The following is a 16,870-nucleotide window of genomic DNA, read 5'->3' as shown; positions in this document are numbered from 1 at the left end:
ACATGGGTGGGGGCCTGCTGGCAGGTGCCCCACAGTGCTGGGGGGTGGGGGTGGTGGAGAACATGAGTTGGACATGGGTGGGGGCCTGCTGGCAGGTGCCCCACAGTGCTGGGGGGTGAGGGGGGGTGGGAGACATGGGTGGGGGCCTGGTGGAGGGTGCCCCTGCACTGCTGGGGGGTGGGGGTGGTGTGAGACATGGGTGGGGGCCTGGTGGAGGGTGCCCCTGCACTGCTGGGGGGTGGGGGTGGTGGGAGACATGGGTGGGGGCCTGGTGGAGGCTGCCCCTGGTGGCTGGGGGGTGGGGGTGGTGGGAGACATGAGTTGGACATGGGTGAAGGCCTGCTGGCAGGTGCCCCACAGTGCTGGGGGATGGGGGGTGGGAGACATGGGTGGGGGCCTGGTGGAGGGTGACCCTGCACTGCTGGGGGTGGGGTGGTGGGAGACATGGGTGGGGGCCTGGTGGAGGGTGACCCGCACTGCTGGGGGGTGGGGGTGGTGGGAGACATGAGTTGGACATGGGTGGGGGCCTGCTGGCAGGTGCCCCACAGTGCTGGGGGGTGGGGGGGAGGGAGACATGGGTGGGGGCCTGGTGGAGGGTGCCCCTGCACTGCTGGGGGGTGGGGGTCGTGGGAGACATGGGTGGGGGCCTGCTGGCAGGTGCCCCACAGTGCTGGGGGGTGGGGGTGGTGGGAGACATGGGTGGGGTCCTGGTGGAGGGTGCCCCTGCACTGCTGGGGGGTGGGGGTGGTGGGAGACATGGGTGGGGGCCTGGTGGAGGCTGCCCCTGGTGGCTGGGGGGTGGGGGTGCTCGGAGACATGGGTGGGGGCCTGGTGGAGGGTGCCCGTGCACTGCTGAGGGGTGGGGGTGGTGGGAGACATGGATGGGGGCCTGGTGGAGGCTGCCCCTGGTGGCTGGGGGGTGGGGGTGGTGGTAGACATGAGTTGGACATGGGTGGGGGCCTGCTGGCAGGTGCCCCACAGTGCTGGGGGTTGAGGGGGGGGGTGGGAGACATGGGTGGGGGCCTGGTGGAGGGTGACCCTGCACTGCTGGGGGGGTGGGGGTGGTGGGAGACATGGGTGGGGGCCTGGTGGAGGGTGACCCTGCACTGCTGGGGGTGGGGGTGGTGGGAGACATGGGTGGGGGCCTGGTGGAGGCTGCCCCTGGTGGCTGGGGGGTTGGGGTGCTGGGAGACATGGGTGGGGGCCTGGTGGAGGCTGCCCCTGGTGGCTGGGGGGTGGGGGTGCTGGGAGACATGGGTGGGGGCCTGGTGGTGGGTGCCCCTGCACTGCTGGGGGGTGGGGGTGGTGGGAGACATGGGTGGAGGCCTGGTGGAGACTGCCCCTGGTGGCTGGGGTTTGGGGGGGTGGGAGAAATGGGTGGGGGCCTGGTGGAGGCTGCCCCTGGTGGCTGGGGGGTGGGGGTGCTGGGAGACATGGGTGGGGGCCTGGTGGTGGGTGCCCCTGCACTGCTGGGGGGTGGGGGTGGTGGGAGACATGGGTGGGGGCCTGGTGGATGCTGCCCCTGGTGGCTGGGGGTGCAGGGGGACATGCGTTGGTGGGCAGTAGTGCAAGTTGACATGTGGGTTGGCTGGGGGGCATGGCCATGGTGGATGGGGTGCCTGCAGGACATGTGCAGGGTAGGCCCCTGTGGTGTGAGCCACCTGCAGGGGCCGTGGAGGGTGTAGAGGGAACACCTGGGAGGACCCACACGTGCAATTCACGTGTGGTGCTCCCCGCGCACCCCTGTAATACACGTACCCTGATGAGATTGTATGTGGAACTTCCCGCGCACCCCTGTAATACACGTACCCTGATGGAATTGCCTGTGGAACTTCCCGCGCACCCCTGGAATACACGTACCCTGCTGATGTTGCGTGTGATACTTCCCCCGCAAACCGAAATACACGTACCCTGATGAGATCGCGTGTGTAACTTCCCGCGCACCCCCGAAATACACGTACCCCGCTCAATCGCCTGTGTAACTTCCCGCGCACCCCCGGAATACACGTACCCCGCTCAATCGCGTGTGTAACTTCCCGCGCACCCCCGAAATACACGTTCCCCACTCAATCGCGTGTGTAACTTCCCGCACACCCCCGAAATACATGTACCCCGCTCAATCGCATGTCTAACTTCCCACGCACCCCCGAAATACACGTACCCCACTCAATCGCGCGTGTAACTTCCCGCGCACCCCCGAAATACACGTACCCCGCTCAATCGCGTGTGTAACTTCCCGAGCACCCCCGAAATACACGTGCCCCGCTCGCACAGGCCCAATTGCTGTATGTTGCCACTTTTGTAATGCGCAGGGACTCTACCGCCTGCCTTCGTGTGGCGGACGTGTTTCGGCTTGTGCGTGTCTTTGGCTGTGCGTAGCTTTGCCCTATTCGATTCCATGAATACGTGTGGTTCGAGTGCGTGTGGGCGTTCCGTCTGCTTCCCTGCAGTACATCCCCAGTTACGCCCTTATTTTCGCGCGTTGTTCCCCATTCCGCGTGTTACGCCCCGTGTCCCGCCCACTTTCTGGTGTATGCGCCGAGGTTGTGCGCTTTCACTGTGCGCGTCGCGCACGCCTTTCGGGATGTTGCAGTGACTTGTGCGCCATGCACGGGTTTGGCGCACATCCCGAGGTAAACACGCGCAGGGACTTCCATGAATCGCACGCGTGCACGTGCGCCTGTTTTTTTGCGCTTGCGCCTGCTTGCGCCAAGATTTTCACCGCACGTTTGTTCCATGAATCGGCCCCTTAGTCTCTAAAGCGCCACTTGAAAGTACAAATCACAAAAATGCAATCGTATTGAAACCAATTTAATTGTAGAACAGAATTGGCAAGTTAAGCCATGAAATCAGGTGAATTGTAAGAGCCGACAGGTGTTTCGAGAATATGATTCTCTTCCTCAGGGCTCACATTATCAAAATAAGAAAATTCTTTGTATTTGTTGAAAGTTTCCCAAACAATCATAAACAAGTTTTAAACATAAATGTCTTTATGTGATGTTAGTATTGTGACACAATTATCCACAATCTCAAGATTTCAGTAGTCAGTAAAGTAATTAATAGCAATAGTTCTGGGATACTTGGTTTCAGCACAAAGGGAGCAATGGTTTGTAAAATGTCACTAGGGGCCTCCAGAGAAGGACCAGGCAGGCAGAACCACAATATACCTTTTGCTTGTAGAGGTTCTTGGTGCTCGACAGGGTCGAGTCAGTATCGGGGTGCTTTGCAGCTCCTGCAACATTGTTCAAGACCGGAGACAGCTACTGGTATCAGGCAGCAGGCAGTTTGGCGAGCGAGGCTGGACGGACGGCTTCAGGCTAGCCTGCACAGTGATGGATGGCGGATCTGAAGCACTGGTCGAGACGTCTCGAAAAGCGTTAGCGACTACAGCGTGACAATAGTCAGCAGTGAAGTCGGTTGCAGCTCGAGGGGCTTCTCTGGCTCAATTCACTGGGTTTGTATTGTCCTTTAAGGTCCAAAGCTGAGGAGAGGGTTGCAGGCAATGGCCTTGTCCTTGATTTGGTTCAGCGACTCTCTGGCACTTCCCACCTAGGAAGCTTGCTTGCAGAGCCCAGCAGGGCACTCTGTGTGCTGGCTGGGTACCAGTTCTGGAGCTGCTGGAGGGTCCTCTGGATTCATTATCTTGCTCTGTTCCCTGGGAGATGTTTAGGGGAGGGATCTTGCTTCCTTATTTAGAGATCCTTGCCTTCCTTCACTGGCAGAAGCTCTAAGGCAGACTGTAGCCTCAGCAAGCATACAAATGAGTTCTTCTTGAAACTCCTTTCCAAGTCTCCAGATTATCTGCCCAAAAGAGAGGCTCAACCCTCCTTTAAAACCAAATGGGCCACAGAGATTGGTGTAGGCTAAGCCAACCTAAATCAACCAATCCTGTGTCCCTACCAACAATCTCCTGTATGCATGAGGTCATAACCAGAGTGCGTTGCAACAGATAAGGTAAAGTGGTGAAAACATATAATAATAAGAACCATCATTCTTCCTGTCTATTGTGGATCAACGGGTCTCTCTGGTTAATTGAGATCTCTTCGGTTCCTGATTAAAGCAGCAGGTCCCCTTTGAAGCTGTGGCGAGACCAGATCTTCGGTCGCTGCCAAACCACATACTTGTACCTTCTGAATGGGGTCCCTGTGTGGGGATGACTACTGTAAACAGCTGTCCCAGACAGGACGGGTCACTGCCCTTGATACTGAGAGGCAGGAGCTGGCTTCAGGTGGACACAGTGCATATCAAAGGTTACTGGGGTGTTCCTGTGTTTTGTTAGTCCTGCGCCCAGGCACCCGTGGGCCTGTTTGAATTAACTCTGACTAGTATGCAAAGCTGCCACCAACAGCTAACAAAGGGCAGGGCGGATCCATGGAGCCATAGTTAGTTAATTAGGCTGGCCATGGCAGGTGGAAGGTTGTGCCTTCCCCCTTCTGAGATGCCTTGATGTACTCTTGGCTGTAATATTCCAACTAAATATGATAGGGGGGACCTTGTCTGTATGCTGTGTCCACCCAGAGTACATGGGTCTATGTGTATGTCGTGCAGTGAGCACAGGAAAATGTGTGCGGATTATTAACACCACACATTTCCGGAGGTTGATCTACCATCATTCAATATCATTTATAATTTCAAAGAAAGCCAAGGCGAGTGCACATCCACCATGCGAATGGTCGAATTCCTCACAGTTATGTTATTGCACTTCAGCATGCCTCAAATTTGCACTTGAATGTCGAGCTTAGGAATTGTAATATTCAGAAGCAACAGACATCTTCATTCCAATAAACAGAGTTTAAAATTTAAAAAAGCAGCTAAGAAACCTGATTCGTGGATGAAGGAAAGTCCCTCTGCCAGAGAAAAGCATTGCTACGACGACTAACAATTATCCAATGCTTCCTCACAATTGAAGTAGATCCGCTTCAGTTGAAGGCCTTGTTGAGGGTCAGGCCTGTTCATCAGTTATGGTTACACATTCTAGCTTTCTTCTGTGGTGCGGGTTTTTCCTGCACATATATGTTCTAGTGCAGGGATCTGCAACCCGTGGCCCTCCAGATATTTTGGACTACAACTGCCATGGTCCCTTCATATTGATTAGGCTGCTTAGGTCTAATTGGAATTGGAGTGCAAAACATCTAGAGAGCCACAGGTTGCAAACTATCTCTGAATTGATATGACCTGGGAGCATTGTGTTATACTTTGTCTAGTGACAAACCATCCTGTAAAGCTTCAGCCTTGAGTGCTTAACCACAGCTACCAAAGGTGAGCCAAAGCAGCAAAGGGACCCTGTGTAGCATCTGCAGCCAAAGCACTCTTCCATGGACAAGATAGAGGGCTTGAAAAATGAATACAAAATGTTGGTTTGGAGTGCGACGTACGTCCCATGCAAGCACAACTTGCTAGAGATCGAGTTCCGAGCGTTCATCATCCACTTGGCCATAGTGTCAAGCCAAACTTGTTTGTACGAGACTTCCTAACATCTAGTTGATATTACTCAGGGCAACTTGTTGCTATAGATATCAAAGTCACTGTAGATGCACAACCAAATGTCTACTGTATGTACAATGCATTTCACACTGCCTCTCATGCCACCATACGCTGCACATATCCCAACAAAGTACAGTATTCACTACTAGGTAATCAATTCTGTATTTACCAAACGTTGCATATTTCACTTTTTGGCTCGCAATGCTGTATTGACCACATGCCGCATATATCCTAATATAGGACTGTGCTCACCATTCTGTGGTTAACGCTCTGTTTGCCATACATTGTTTGTATCCTAATTTAGTACTGTGCATACTATTCTGTGGTCATTGCTCCATCTGCCATACCCTGCTCATATCTTAATATAGGACTGTGTTCAGCATTCTGCGGTCAACACTGTGTTTGTTATAAACTGCCCATATCCTAACATAGCACCGTGCTCACCATCCCACGGTCATTCATGTACTTGCCATACGAGGTATTTAACCCAACTTAGTATTACACTCACCACTTTGAGGTCATTGGTGTATCCACACCGCATAGTATTGAACCTGCCGCTCTTTACTCGTTGATGTATTTTGCACCCGTGTCATCTTGCTGAGGAACACTAACGCCCCCAGTAAAAATCTCAACCACAGCCTTGCCCACTTTCTCGGCACTCATGGCCAACTGACGCAAGGTAACGTTAACTATGGCTACCTTAGTACCTCTAATCAACACATTCACACCCACTAAGTTCTTACCTGCTCTCCAGCTTGCCAGGACTTCATCTAATCTTAAATTAGGAACATTAGCAAGTAGTCACTGCCCCCTCACTCCAACACAATGGATTCAGCTCTATGCCTCCCAGCCTATACCCAAATAACCCTGTCCAATAGATGCCAGAAACTCAAGATTAGGATCACGCCTAAAGAATAGCTGGATGCTCAACGCTTACCGTAACACTCATCCACGTTTCAAGACTGCACCCAAGTGGACCAAAAGGGACAATTCTAAACTCAGCAACACTAGGAACAAACCTGAACTCGGCTACACCACTAACAGCCCAACCTCTCCAGCAATCAACCACGCACTCTCAGACACACCCATTTCAGATGCACCACATATCAAAGGAGCCCACATAAATTCCAGATCAATGATAGCACATGCACTAGACATAGCGGATCTCATCACAACCAACCACCTAGATTTCCTAGCAATCACGGAATGGAAACCTGGCTGCATTCGGCAGCAGGCCCAACTCTCTCTCTCGCTATACCCAAAAATGACACAATCCCTAGAGCAGACAGAGACATTAGCAGAGGTGGGGGAGTAGCCTTCATCGCTAAAAACCAACTAGGCCTCAGGGAACTCACCAACGAACCGTTTTCCTCTAGGGTACTGTCGGCCAAACTCCCGTCATCAGCTGCACGCACTATACTTATACACCTTCTGTATAGACCACCTGGCCCACTATCTTCATTTGAGGATGACATCACACATCTCCTCACTTGGAACACCAAACCGGGGTCCCAAATCATGCTGCTGGGAGACATAAATCTCAGCCTCAATGACAAACGATGATAATGCAACAGCCTTAGCTAACACAATTTCAGAGTTAGGCTGCTCACACCGCATCACCAACCCGACACACATTAAAAGGCAGAACCCTGGACTGGCTAGCAGACCTAAACTGTGACACCAAGATCCTCTCCAATTCTCCCTGCGCCTGGTCCGACCACCATGTTATCTCCTTCATCATGCCGAATAGCCGGCGCCCAAACACTTGCGCTCCACAAGCACCTCCTGCTCTTACCAGAAATAATCGCAACATCACAGTGGAGAAATGACTGCCCCTACTACAGCCCATCACCAATCAATCTAAGATCAAAAGGACCCGTTCCCTCTTTTGGAGATGTATAACCACACCCTTTTTCAGGCCCTAGACAAAATTGCTCCTTCAGAAATGCGCAAAGCCAAACCTTTAACTCGCCTAAATAAGAGGTTCACTTCCGACCTGAAAGTTCTATGCAGGTCCAAAAGAATTTGTGAAGCAAATTGGAGAAAAAAGAAACACAGACTTTAACATGTAAAAGTTCCTAACTATCTCCAACAAATACAAAGCAGCTATCCTAAAAGCTAAAAGTGACACTTCCAATGACAGAATTCAAAATGGTACGTCTGGCTCTAAAGAGTTATTCACCATCCTCAGCACCTCTGCCTGTTGATACACTAAAGATGCCTTCCCGTGCGCTAATATTCAAAAAGCATTACTGGATAAAATCTCCCTCTTACAAAATAAAAAAGAAGCAAACAACTTAGCCCATCATCAGGCACAGCATTCAACATGATCAACTTCCCAAAACCTGCTGCCCATTCGAATTTGCCCTTGTCTCTATAAGGGAGTAGAAGGAATCATAGCGAGCTTCAAAAACTTCAAGATGCCAAGGGGATATCTGTCCTGCGACAGTCATAAAAGAGGGGACAAAGAAGCCTGTTCCTTTCATCACCTCTGTGAGAAACGCCTCCTTTGAAACATGCACAGTCCCCAACAACCTCAAAGATGCCTGGTTCATGTCACTTCTAAAGTAAACTAACCCCAACCCAACCATTCCTACAAACTACAAGCCCATAACCACAGTACCCTTCTTATTGAAAATCCTGGATAGGGTGGCATACCTCCAAATCCAAAATCACCAAGAAGCCGATAACGTCTTAGGCTTGCGCCAATCAGTATTGAGACCAAGACATGGTACAGAATCAGCCCTCAATGACTTAAAAATTCAAATGGACGAATTAAAAAATAAAGGAAGCCTGGCTCTTCTCCTCCTGCTTGACTTATCAGCGTCTTTTGATTTAGTCGATCACAAAATCCTCACCAGACACTTGACATCAGCAGACTCTTTCTCCACAAATGCAGCCGCCTGTATGCAGTCCTTCCTAGAGAACAGGACTATGAGGGTATTTGCACCGACGGCTTCGGCTGAACCTGCCCCAATCTCTTGTGGAGCGTCGCAGGGTTCTTGCATCTCCCCTATCTTATATAATATCTTTACTAAGCTGCTATTTGACCACTTGGATGATTTGCGTGTCACCTATACCAACTATGCGGATGACACGCAAATCCTCATCACATTGTCAGGCTCTTATGACAAAGATATCAAACTCCTAAACGAAATATACTCAAGGATTCAGGCATGGATAGCCACCCACGGCCTCTGTCTAAATGACGATAAGACTTAGTTACTTCCTTTTGGATCACGTTCACGAATAAACAAGCTAGACTGCCAATACAACTCCTTCAATATGGATGGCATTACAATCAAAGTTTCAAAGGAAGTTACAACATCAGGCATATACTTGGACTCCACCCTCTCACCAGACAAGTGAATGTGACTGCTTCAGCAATAGACTACACTTCCAAATTGATTAATGCTTGCAAGCCTTTTTTTTTTATTTCAAACTGTTGTTTTGTTAGTTCGATCAACAAACTTTTACAACTTTTATAAAATTATAATTTCTTATTGTTATACAGTAGAAACATATTTTTTATGTATCACTTCTACAGTTTCAATGTAACTTATAAAGTTATATTTTCTTATTATTATACAGTAAGAACACATTTTGTATGTGTCACTTCTACAATTTCGATATGACTATTTTTTTCCTTTCCTATAAACCGTTCCGTTAACCTATTAGGAACAATTTATATACATTTACTTTAAAAAAAAATCAGCATGATACATTTCCTATCCATCATAAGGACACGGTTTCAGCAACTTCCCATTTACCTATTGTTAAGAAGGTCCAAGTGGTAAACAACACAAAGTGCTGGAGCTACATTGCCACACTTACAGATAAATTCGAAATTACAATGCTAGTTTCATCTAGTATCAAAAAAGTCCCGTTTCTAATTGGGCTTATGTATAGAGCAAGCCAATTTACCAAAAATTACCATACAAAGTTCTAGCAATAGATCAAGGTGCTTTATAGGAAAAGCAAATATACCAGTAGGGTATTATTAATGTCTAGAGCTAGGCTGCTCTTCTTTCATATGAAACATCTTCTCAAGTTCATTATTTATAGTTACAAGAAGTCTGCATAGAGCTAATGTAAAACTTGTGCGAGTCCCCCACATACAGGCTAGCCAAAGCCATTCCCTGGTTGCATCAGTTAATACACAGTCAGTTGCAATTATTAGTACACGTGTTGCCTCAAAGTATGTACAAAATATAACCAGGTGTTTCAAGGTTTCTTGAATCGAACCATCCTTGCAGAACCTGCATCCTAACTGCGCTTCTACTTTCCAATGCAGTCTCCAAACACTAATTCTTTCTAACATAAGGGATTGGTTCATTTTAAATCGAAAATAAGTTTCTCTAGCCTTATTAAAGGGGAACTGAATTATATAAGGTTTGTGCGGCCGTCTTGAGGAACAGAAACGAGCTGCTTCCTTATAGCCTTCAAGACCCGCCATTCCAGTTACCGTTTTACACCAGTCATTTTCTATAATACGCTGTTTCACATAGTTTGGTCTAAATTCCAAGTCTGCTGGTACAAGTGCAATTTCGTCCAATAGATGAATCATTTGTGCATAGTAAATCATGATGGAAGATCGTTCGGACGCGACCATTAGTTGGCCCAAATCTTCATAAAGACAATTTGCAGGTGGATACAGCATTCTGGCAAAATTAGGCAATAAGTGCCAGTTGCAGCGTGCAGATAGGGCAGTGATACCAAGTTCCTGCCTTATTACGATATTTGGTGTGGAGTTGGCCAACCTCAAAACCCCCTTCCACATGCGCCCTTGTAGTTGGTCAAGGTAGGTATTGATGTTTGCCAGGCACATATCTAAGGCAAAAAGGATGACAGACTCTACTTTTAGGATGTAAAATTGCATTAGTGGCAGCAATGAGAATTTGCAGAACTTCAGATATACCATCCGCATTTGCGTAGCGAGGGGAGCAGCTTTTTTTTGTAATACCTCCTTCCACATTGCCAGCGATTGGGAATCAGTTATAGTAGAGCCAAGATAACGAATTGGAGGGACTATGGTTAACGGAAAGTTCTCAATTCTCCAATTGCGTGTGATGTTCTTCCTCTTGCGATTCCTAAATACTACTATATTGGATTTTTCCACATTACACTTCAGATTGTGAGTCAGACAGTAGGAGGCGAATAGATCCAATTTGGTCTGCATGCCTTTGGGCGTACGATCAAATATTACAATGTCATCCGCAAAGGCTAGCCATTGTATTTTAAGGTGGCCGAGCCTTGCTGGATAGGAAATCTGAGTATTCCAAATGTCATTGATGCCACATAAATAAAGATTGAAAAGGGTGGCTGCTAAGTTACATCCTTGCTTCACACCAAGGCCGATCTTTATCGGATGTGTTGTTGCACCTTCGTTGTTTACCCTTACCAAGTAAGTGGTATTTGTGTGGAGCTTATATATCAGTTGTATAATATATTGTGGTATGTTCATAGCAACCATTTTTTTCCACAAAAGTGAGCGTACAACCGAATCAAAGGCGGATGTGAGGTCTATCGAGGCCATGTATAATGGGCCAGAATCCTTAAGTTTGTGTTTAGCTAATAAATGCGCCATAATTGTAGCGTTTAAAGGAGTCCCCATTCCTGCACGAAAACCAATTTGATACTTAGACAAGATCTTAAGGTCTCCAATCACTGCTTGTAATTCCCCCAGGAGTAAGCTAGCAAACACTTTAGCAGCCGTATCAATTAGCACTATAGGACGAAAATTACATGGCTGAGACCTTACTCCTTTTTTATAAATTGGAACAATGATGGAATTTAGCCATGAAGGGGGGGTGGACACAGTTGTCAGCATGTTATCAAACAGAAATTAATTAATGAAAATACAGGACTCTGCGCCAACAACTCAAGTTGAGTTAAATCTTAGATTATGCTTTATTGATCATCCATGACCATTGAGCCCATAATTGATAACATGTTTCGGCTCCACTGAGCCTTTTTCAAATCCGGGCTACCCATAATTGTAATATAGGACATACAATATATCATAGTCAAAAAACAATTTGTATGAACAACATCATAAAGTAAAACATAATACCAGTTTTCAAATATCATGACCACAAAATGTGCATAATAACATGAAAGAAATTAGACAGAAAAACAAGGATGGGCAAAAGGGAAGGGTTCATGGGTGTAGAAAAATAGGCAAACATATCATAATACATTGTTATGTTTGAGTAAACAGAAAAAGAGCACAAAAAACAGAAACAAAAACACAAACAAAAAGAAAAAAGAACCCATTAGTAATCATTATTCTTCAATTCATTGAATAATATAACCAAATTCTGCAATGGTCCCTTGAGACAAACTGACAACTTGGTGGATGTCCTTACCCGAAATTTGATGTAACCAGTTCTTATGACTATTTGTCCATGTAGTAGTAACGGGGTACAATCCCCAATATCAATCTAAACAAAAAATGTAAGTAGCGAAGGTAAATAAAACTGATTGTCCAATTTAGAATATACATTAATTGTGTATATCAAGGTTGCCTATGGCAACTAGGCATTTTCACTTATGAGAATAAATCCCGCCCTTCACCAAACGTGCAAAACAACTCTACTTAATGGTCACAGGCCATTTCTGCCTTATTCAAAACAATTCATTATAAGTTCCGTAGTGAAGACAATTGTAATTAACCATCATTACGTGAAATGATGACGCATTTCAAATATAGAACACGTATTTCAAGTACGGAAAGCACAACATATAGCTTATTTGGTTGCTACTCATCAAGTACCATTAAAGCTAAATCTCATTGAAAAGTAAACCATGAGATAAGCGGTCCTCTCTTACCAGTTCCTGGAACACAAACAGTCACACGCGTCGGCAGGTAAGCCGAACGCTTACCAGGTATGCCTTCTTATACTAGGCGTCATCACTGTGCGTGGTTACCACGGCGACGCAAGGAAAAGCGTCGTCATTGAAAACCGCATTCTATCCCCCAGCATTCTACAAATTACATATGCTATATAATTCAAAATATTTGAATAAAGCCTGAAAAACTAACAAAGCATGTATACGCTTCTCCTAACCCAATTTATATTTGTTGAATACTTAAATGGTTACTATCACAATAATGTATAATCACGGGCACTAATGCACCTAACTACAAAAGGTTGGTGAGCATTACACGCAACATTCAAATAACATACTGAGCTACCAATTATGATGGGGTATCCCTTTAACAACACCCTGAAATACATGTAACCTCCTAATAAACAATGAGCCGTGTTCTAAATCAAGTATAACAATGAAAATTATTCGAGCTTGAGAAGCCAGATTGCAATGTACTACATCTCACAAGAATGAAACCATTTCATTATCTGTATTAAGTCCTGTATTTGTCGAATTGAAGTAACAAATTGCTCTTGCTTCCGCTTGTCGTAACGCCTTCACTCTGTCACCACCTCTTTTGTTCAAGGATACTTGTTTAAGACCAATGAATCTAATTTCCGATTTGAGATGTGGCTGATGTGTTTTTTGCCAATGTTCAGCTAACGGAAGTGATGGGTCTTGACTGCCAATGTTACATCTCACGTTTGATCTCAATGTCTTTACCTTTGACAACAAGGTATACCAACAGACCAAGGGGGTAGCTATGGGTACTAAATATGCCCCAGCATTGGCGAATATCTTCATGGGGATGTTGGAAGACAAAGCAATATACACTGAATCATTTTTCATTGAGAAAATCCAATTTTGGACAAGGTACATCGACGATGTTTTTTGCATCGTCGATAGTAGCATAGAGGAATTTCACGCATTTGTGGACAAGTTAAATCTTAATTGTTTTGATATTCAATTTACTGGAGAATGCAACAAACAGCGGATACATTTTTTGGACTTGACAATATATTTGGAAGATCAAGTACTACAAACAACTACATTCAGAAAACCAACGGAAGTTAACTCAATATTACATGCTAAAAGTTGTCATTTTCGACCAACTATCACCAATATACCATTGGGTGAATATATCAGAGCGAGACGAAATTGTAATAGTAATTTAAAATTTGAAGAGGAATGTAATCTATTACAACGACGTTTTAGAAGGAGGGGATATGCCCAAAAAGACATAAGTAAAGCATATAAGAGAACCAAATTGATGCAGCAGCAGGATACTTTGAGACAGAGACAAGGGAATAATTTGGAAGCGAACATGCCGATTAGCTTTATCACTCAATATTGTTCAGACCACCAGAGATTACGAAAAATTTTGAACAAACATTGGTACCTACTTAAATTGGACAGTCATATTGGTGAGTTTGTGAGTGATCATCCACGCATTACCTTCAGAAGAGCAAATACACTTAAATCTATCCTTAGTCCATCATTATTACCGGACATTGAGAGCACTACTCAAGGTACATGGTTACACAAGAAAGATTCTGGTTTCAGGAAATGTGGAGTTTGTCCACAATGTAAATATGCATACCAAAGAACAACAGAATTCGAAGATAAAAATGGAAAATGTTGGATCATTAAACAAGGAATCAATTGCAAAACAACTTTTGTAGTATATGGCATCATCTGTGTCTGCCACAAACTATATATTGGTAGCACCAAGAGACAGTTGAGAATCCGTATCCGTGAACATTTAGCCAAAATTGGCAGTCAAGACCCATCACTTCCGTTAGCTGAACATTGGCAAAAAACACATCAGCCACATCTCAAATCGGAAATTAGATTCATTGGTCTTAAACAAGTATCCTTGAACAAAAGAGGTGGTGACAGAGTGAAGGCGTTACGAAAAGCGGAAGCAAGAGCAATTTGTTACTTCAATTCGACAAATACAGGACTTAATACAGATAATGAAATGGTTTCATTCTTGTGAGATGTAGTACATTGCAATCTGGCTTCTCAAGCTCGAATAATTTTCATTGTTATACTTGATTTAGAACACGGCTCATTGTTTATTAGGAGGTTACATGTATTTCAGGGTGTTGTTAAAGGGATACCCCATCATAATTGGTAGCTCAGTATGTTATTTGAATGTTGCGTGTAATGCTCACCAACCTTTTGTAGTTAGGTGCATTAGTGCCCGTGATTATACATTATTGTGATAGTAACCATTTAAGTATTCAACAAATATAAATTGGGTTAGGAGAAGCGTATACATGCTTTGTTAGTTTTTCAGGCTTTATTCAAATATTTTGAATTATATAGCATATGTAATTTGTAGAATGCTGGGGGATAGAATGCGGTTTTCAATGACGACGCTTTTCCTTGCGTCGCCGTGGTAACCGCGCACAGTGATGACGCCTAGTATAAGAAGGCATACCTGGTAAGCGTTCGGCTTACCTGCCGACGCGTGTGACTGTTTGTGTTCCAGGAACTGGTAAGGGAGGACCGCTTATCTCATGGTTTACTTTTCAATGAGATTTAGCTTTAATGGTACTTGATGAGTAGCAACCAAATAAGCTATATGTTGTGCTTTCCGTACTTGAAATACGTGTTCTATATTTGAAATGCGTCATCATTTCACGTAATGATGGTTAATTACAATTGTCTTCACTACGGAACTTATAATGAATTGTTTTGAATAAGGCAGAAATGGCCTGTGACCATTAAGTAGAGTTGTTTTGCACGTTTGGTGAAGGGCGGGATTTATTCTCATAAGTGAAAATGCCTAGTTGCCATAGGCAACCTTGATATAGACAATTAATGTATATTCTAAATTGGACAATCAGTTTTATTTACCTTCGCTACTTACAGTTTTTGTTTAGATTGATATTGGGGATTGTACCCCGTTACTACTACATGGACAAATAGTCATAAGAACTGGTTACATCAAATTTCGGGTAAGGACATCCACCAAGTTGTCAGTTTGTCTCAAGGGACCATTGCAGAATTTGGTTATATTATTCAATGAATTGAAGAATAATGATTACTAATGGGTTCTTTTTTCTTTTTGTTTGTGTTTTTGTTTCTGTTTTTTGTGCTCTTTTTCTGTTTACTCAAACATAACAATGTATTATGATATGTTTGCCTATTTTTCTACACCCATGAACCCTTCCCTTTTGCCCATCCTTGTTTTTCTGTCTAATTTCTTTCATGTTATTATGCACATTTTGTGGTCATGATATTTGAAAACTGGTATTATGTTTTACTTTATGATGTCGTTCATACAAATTGTTTTTTGACTATGATATATTGTATGTCCTATATTACAATTATGGGTAGCCCGGATTTGAAAAAGGCTCAGTGGAGCCGAAACATGTTATCAATTATGGGCTCAATGGTCATGGATGATCAATAAAGCATAATCTAAGATTTAACTCAACTTGAGTTGTTGGCGCAGAGTCCTGTATTTTCATTAATTAATTTCTTCAACGTATGGGACGGTTAGGCTTTTTACCGTCCTTATACAGTTGACCTGCGACTTCATTGACCGGATTTTGAAACTTTTAATCTTGCACGTATAACTATCGGGATTGTAAGGAGTCGCCCTGGTGGAGCAAGGTTTTTCAAAGCCACAGTTTTTCAAAAAATGTTATCAAACAGTTTCTTAAGGATCCCTGCCCACAAAGCTGGATGGCGTTTAAGAACACAGGGTGGAATCCCATCTGGGCCTGCTGCTTTCGAGTATTTCAGGGCAGTTATTGTGGCTTCAATACTAGAATTATCCCAGAGTGGAAAGGAGGGATAGGCTAAACAGGTCCATTTATATTCGATTTCTACAAATGCTGTTGGGAGGGCAAACTTTTTTTTGAAGTAAGTTCTCCAAGTCTGCGCAGAGATAGATGATGACTGATCGGAGGAGAGTACAGATGTTCCTGTCCTAAGCAAACTCCAAGTAGAGCGCCTGTCTCTGTGGCAGAGTTTACTAAACATTTTTTGATTCTCCTGGTTATGCATAAAATGCCTGTGATCTCTGCATTTGTTCCGATAGGTGTTCAGGACACTTTTTTTCTCTATCAAGTAATCCCCCCATGTGGTAGCGGTTTTAAAAATTCGCCGCAATGCCGCGCTCTTTGCTCTTTTGGCTTCAAGAATAAAATTGTGGACTTGCGGAGAAGAGCTTAATTCGGGGTGCGGTGCATACACTCACAGCGATTGTATTACATCCGTTATTATTCTAGATATAATGGTAATCTCTTGGTTAGGACTGTTAGGATGGAAATCAGAACTGTGATGTAATATCAAACGTGCAGAGACCATGTTGTTTACCCTATCACAGAGTTTGGTGGGCCATCGAATTGACAGACCAGGTCGATCCCCTTGTATAAACCCTTGCTGAGGGTCCATGGGCAGGTGCATCATGTCGAAATGAAGATTTAGATGGATCATGTAATGGTCACTAAACCCAGGATCATATATTGCGATGTTATCGGAATACGATTGCAAA

At 44.9% G+C, this 16,870-nt stretch overlaps 2 long non-coding RNA genes across 2 annotated transcripts; one reads left to right on the top strand and one right to left on the bottom strand.

Annotated features, from left to right (window-relative positions):
• Positions 1 to 11,359: 11,359 nt before the first annotated feature.
• Positions 11,360 to 11,991, bottom strand: LOC138520661 (uncharacterized). Its single transcript, XR_011282846.1, has 2 exons — positions 11,853 to 11,991; positions 11,360 to 11,470 (listed from the first exon to the last, which is right to left on the bottom strand). It is a non-coding gene; the product is annotated as an uncharacterized lncRNA (long non-coding RNA).
• Positions 11,992 to 15,248: 3,257 nt separating this feature from the next.
• On the top strand, positions 15,249 to 15,816 carry LOC138520660 (uncharacterized). The gene is made up of 2 exons (XR_011282845.1): positions 15,249 to 15,323; positions 15,706 to 15,816. It is a non-coding gene; the product is annotated as an uncharacterized lncRNA (long non-coding RNA).
• Positions 15,817 to 16,870: the final 1,054 nt, after the last annotated feature.

Source organism: Ambystoma mexicanum, chromosome 13 (assembly GCF_040938575.1).
Source record: "Ambystoma mexicanum isolate Mex_15411 chromosome 13, UKY_AmexF1_1, whole genome shotgun sequence".
NCBI lineage: Eukaryota > Metazoa > Chordata > Amphibia > Caudata > Ambystomatidae > Ambystoma > Ambystoma mexicanum.
Note: the sequence above shows the minus strand (reverse complement) of the source record. Positions and strands in the feature narration are given on the sequence as shown.